This window comes from Numida meleagris, chromosome 20, assembly GCF_002078875.1.
Source record: "Numida meleagris isolate 19003 breed g44 Domestic line chromosome 20, NumMel1.0, whole genome shotgun sequence".
Lineage (NCBI taxonomy): Eukaryota > Metazoa > Chordata > Aves > Galliformes > Numididae > Numida > Numida meleagris.
The window spans coordinates 1,463,879-1,469,454 of NC_034428.1; the positions used below are offsets into that span (position 1 = coordinate 1,463,879).

A 5,576-nucleotide genomic window follows, 5' to 3' on the forward strand; every position below is an offset into this window, starting at 1 on the left:
ATTTGCTTGCTTCACAAATTTTGTTCGCAGACAACTAACAAAAGGTTTGATTATCTAAACGACAGGGAAAGAAATGAAATCCCATAACAGAAGCAGCTTTGCCCATCAGAGATGATCTACAGAAGTGTTCTTGCCCATGTGACAATAAGAGCAGGCTAAATCACTGAATAAAGCCCTCCAAATTCTTTTATGAATGTGAGTTTCACCTACTAAAGTGAAATCGAGTTCTAGGTAAATTGTAGCATTTATTGTAGCTAAGAATATATAGTTCAATTGCATTTTATTTCTATCTCAAAAGTAATTTTAGAAGATTACTTTCTCAGAGAATCAGTGCTACCTCAGGGATTAACCACTCGTCCATGCCCTTCAAAGTCTTAGAGTTAAGTACAGAATAGAGAGTAAGTAGTCACATAGGGTTTAGTTGCAGGTTTATTTCTTTAATCTCTCTTCAAAAGACGAAGAACAGACTGCTCAGCACCTGCCCATAGAATTGCCTACTGCAAACAAGTAGCACACAAAGCATGAAGTTTGGCTTTCACCTCAGTTAAAAGGAAAATTGCTTCATATCTAACTCTTTTCTGTGTTGCACCTCAGATGACTCTATATGGAGATCTATTCCAGGAAATGCAATCCAAATCATGTTAGGTTTTGTGTTAAAGCTGTGTCAGTCAACTGAGGAGAATTGCACTTGAGCACAAATTCTGACAAAGACACAGATTCAATGCAGGTAAGTAAGAGGAAGAGATGATTTTTCAGTGGGAATTGCTGGATTCATGTATGTAAGTGCCTAAAAACATTAGGACTGACCCACACCCAAGCCTAAAAAGGCAAAGAGGAGAGTGCACTAGCAAGCTCCAGGAGTCCTTTCCACTAAATAAATAGATAGATAGATAGATGAAAGTCCTAGACTGGATTATGTCTATAATAGGCTAGGAACTTTATTTTTCTTAGGTGTTACCTATATAGCTATCAACATGATCTAACCCCCCTCCTTACAATGAAATGCTGTCCAAGCTTTGTCCTGGCCAGAAAGGCAGCTTGACCTTTCTCATCACATCCAAAACTGATGCTTCACAGAAAGATCATTTGACTACTGTTTCCTATTTGAAAGAGTTTGACTTCTGTCAACGTTAGATGACTGGTTTCAAGACAGTCAAGTGCTCTGATGGATCAGCTTTTGTAACTTAGTTTGTGTATGGTGGCAGGCAAAAATAAACTGTATTTAACTGCATTTTGTCCATCTTCACTTACTCAGATTTTCTATGCCACACAGTAAAGCCAGATTTTGTATTTAGGCAACAAAACCTTTTCCCTTGTGCATGTACCTTCCAGTGGCTCTTCCAGCAGGCTGTGACTACACTGTTCTTTTACCAGCTTCTGCTCAGAGATTCACCACCACAGTTAGGGGACTTGAGGAGCCTGGTGAACACAGATTTCACAGCAGGTTCAGGTAGCTTTCCCATCATTGTGAAAATGTTTTTATTCTAGGGCTATTAAGTAGAGAGTGACATTTTCAATACTACACGGTGTAGTAACCTGTCTACTACCAGCAACCATAGCTCATAATAAACTACAATTAGAATACTTGTTCAGGGATAGCAGAGAGAAGAAAATTTGAAGAAGAACTTTAAAAACTTCTAATGTAAAATCCAAGAGACAATAGGTGGGGGAAGAAAAACAAAAACACACAAGAAACCAGCACATACTGTTGATTGGGAACATGAACAGAATCACAGATTCATGGATAGAACTTGGCATGTTAGCTTGTTACACAAAGTACTGACTCGTATTTGCAGGTAGCATGTAAAAAGGCAAGTTTACCACCAACAGGCAGTATAAGAATAAAGAGAGTCCTACTGGCTTCCTTTTTGCTTTGGTATTACATCAGGTTATGAAAAACAAGAAGATGAAGACCTCTCAGTTGCATTGTAAGAAACACAAAAGTAACTGTGTTTGGGGAGCAGGTTATATATCCCAGTATGTTCCTAACATGCTGGAAAGGTATTTTGCTCATGAGACAGATTACAGACTTACATGCTAAGAGCAAAAACATTAAATTAGAAAAAAAGAGTCTAATAAAGATGCGACCAGTAATACAGCACTATTAACAGTTTTACCTAGGCTGTAACAGCTGCAAGTTTACTACAAATATTACAGTACTACTAACAAGTACTATACAGTTAGCAGAAGTGGTCCTGGGGCTAGTCAGATTTGCATATAATTGTTATGTGAAAGTACAAGCTACTGTCATTTGTTACTACATTCATACAGCAGTTTTGGCCTGGAGAATTATTTTATATTCATTCACTTAAGTCTTAGCAGAGGGACTATGAAACTGTCTGATACTGATTGCTAGGAAGTTGCTGCCTACTGAGAAACTCAGGCAAATGACAACCATATATATATGCCAAGCAAGGGAAACAGCATACAACTGTGCAGAGGTCAGGTGGAGGAGGTTCACATGGCTGACAATTTAATTACTCTGCAAAATCATTAAGCTCTGGAGATGTGCCATTAGAAGTTCTGGCACATGCAAGTGCTAAAGGGATAATTAAAATATGCCTGGGAGGTTTTATTCCAAATTATTATTACAGCACATGCAAGTTACTATATTTTTTCTTGTAAGTTTATTATGCCTCCCACCTGCAGAAGAATCTTTCCATCTGTCGCTTTGTGTCTTTGCCAGCACAACTCAAGTGCACAAGCTATGACTTCCCATTACAGTCCCACACGTGCCCTGTGGCAGTCATACCCCCCCTCCAGTTACAACCCCCCATATCCTGAGAGCTACCAGTGACCTTGATGAATCAAGAACAGACGTCAGCACAGAGTAATTTTAAGCCAACTAGAGAATGGCACTGCCTACTGACCACTATGTTTCTTTTTCATGGAATATAATCATGTGCAGGCAGCAGAATATGGTGTATATAATCATGTGCAGAGAACAGTTTATACATTCAGCAGTCTTTAGAAGGAGTCATAGAGAATATGTACAAAAAATCTAACAAGCTGCTGTTTTTCCTGCCTAGGTTTGGAGAGCATTGCTTCAGCAGTTTCAACAACTCCTCATAATCTGAAGCCTGGCATAGCACAGTATTTGGACAGATAAGTCTGAACACAAGACTGAGGTAGTGTCTGGCTGGCAGTCTCTAGACAAGGTTGGGGGAAAAAAAAACAACAAAAACACATGCACACAAAAAAATCTAGTCATTATTCATACAGTGTTACACAACATCAGCAACAGAGCTTGAACCAGAAAGAGCAAGGAGACAGAGCATGGCCCAGCCAGAGACCCTGACCAAGGGACACATGCTCCTACCTGAGGTTTCATGCTTTCTTCAGCAGACGTAGAGTTGTGATGACTTGTCAGTTGTTTTCAAAGGAGCACAGTCACCTGGCAAGCCCTGAGCGTGATCACCTTTTTTCTCTACCTGCACAGATAGGTAATGTATTCTGTGTTAGTTCAGAACAAAATTGTTCTAAAAACAAGAGCTATAATTTTTTTTAAAAGAAATGCCCAGTGTTCCAAAGCTTTCACTATTGAAATGGGGTTTATGCACTCCAGGAAGCAACAAGATGCATATTTGTAACCTGAGGAGCTTTCAAACACAAAGTATTTACCCAGACATTTGCCCTACCCAAACCAATAGGACCGGTCAGCCACTCACAAACAGCATTACTTTTGTCATTTATAGTTGTTTCCAGATTAAGCCATGTGCAACATGTTTGTGTCTGTCCTCTTCAGTGAACAACCCCATTGCAGCCACCTCTAACACTCCCCATCCCAACCACGACATCTAAAGCAACAGCTAAGCTAGGGGACAAATACACACAACAGGGCAGAAACTCTGCAGAAAATACATCATCTTAATGGAAAAAAAATCTGTTCACAAAGATGTTTAGCTGCAGAGCTGATTCCATTTTATATTCCTAGGTATTTAGGCATCAGAGCAGCTCTGTTACACACCTAGAAAAATTCTAATCCCGTGTTTTCCAGAATGAGGAAATGAAGTTTTCCCTTCTCCCATGCTGCCACCTGGTGGCAAATCAGGCTCCAGCTCCAACAGACCAAAAGACACGCACATCTGCGAGCGTTTTCAGACTCCAAGTACACCTAGCACACGCTTGCTGTAGTTGCAGTGGTGCTGGTAAGACGAGTTCTCTGTAGCTTTATGTCTCGTGCTGGAAATGTTTTGTGCCCAGTAGGGTACAAGCTCAGATCAAAGCTTTCCTTATTCGCATACAACTACAGTGTGATACACAGAAACGAGGAGATGGAAAAGATTTTCAAGCACCAACTGACACCTGATGATTAAAATGAGACAAACACAGGAAGTCACCTGAAGTGCCTCTAGAACAACTCGAGCCGACTCGGGTCGCCCACGGACCGGTCTCCGTGAGAGCTGCGCCCCCTGGTGGCTAAACGTTAGAACACCGGCACGCTGCGCAAGGACTGAAGTTTGTAGAACTGTATTCACCTTACAATCCTACAGCAGTGCTGACTGACCAAACAGGGTTCGGCAGTAAAGCCTTCGAATAAATACTATAAACAAATACTCCGACAGTAGCTATGCACGACTACAGAAATTTACATAGAAAATTTTCTGTACTGCAAGCCAATCCCTTCTGCCATCATTTCTGGTACTATTCCATCACAGTAACATACCAAGGGCAGAGCTGAAACTAAGGTCTCGTTTTACAAAGTTACTGCCAAGAACTCCAGAGTAAGAGAGTGCAGAGGACTGTCATTAGGCAGTAACCACTGCCACAGCCCCCACATCCCCCACTGTGCAAAAAACACAGGACAAAATAGTGATAACACGTGGCAGAACAAACCGCTCCTGGCCATAACAAATGAAAACCTGCATAAGGAGGGAACGTGAGGTTTCTGGCTAACGTAGCTGGATTATGGATTTCTGGCCAAAATTTCACCTATCTTCACAAACAAGCTGCAGAACTACCACATTTACTTTATTAGTTTTTAACATCTTTCACCTAAAGACAGTGCTTGCATAAGCATAGCTTTATTACCATGATAGCATTGATGAGCATTTTGCCACAGAATGGGATTCTGCACTAAGCCATTCTGCAGGTGTGGGGCAGCCTGTGGGTGCTTCCTGTTGTGAAACACACTGCTGTTTCAGAAGCACCTGTACTCCAGATTCTGAGCTCCCAGAGAAGAAATTAGAAGAAGGCATTCGAGGATGCACAGCGCTGACGTGATCAAGGCCATTTCCTGTCAGTGTCAGGACAGACTCAGATCCCAGCTGCTGCCTGCAGGGAGACCAGGTGGCCAGGTTTAAGGCTTGACCACTCAGGTGAGGTTTTGGGAGGGGCAGAGCCTAAGGAGGAGCTCTATATGATTCAGCAAAGAGAACACGCAAGTGACAATTGCTTACCTCATGGGGGTAAAGGTGTAAGGCAGTCATGTGATGGGAGTCATGAGAATATTTAGAGTAGACATGAACAGGAGCTCCTTTCACTTTAAAAAACACCCCACTTCTTTGGAAGACTGATATGTCAGTGCTTTTCAGAGCTACATACCCCACAGAGAGGAAACGACCCAGAGGAAGGTT

At 41.6% G+C, this 5,576-nt stretch overlaps 1 long non-coding RNA gene across 1 annotated transcript in view; it reads right to left on the reverse strand.

The window, feature by feature from the left end:
* Nucleotides 1-5,348, reverse strand: part of LOC110408645 — a 49,515-nt gene extending 44,167 nt beyond the window's left edge. The window contains exons 1-2 of the long non-coding RNA XR_002444466.1: nucleotides 5,220-5,348; nucleotides 3,320-3,431 (exon numbers count right to left, since the gene is read on the reverse strand). This is a non-coding gene — a long non-coding RNA (uncharacterized LOC110408645). The remainder of the gene's footprint in view (nucleotides 1-3,319; nucleotides 3,432-5,219) is intronic.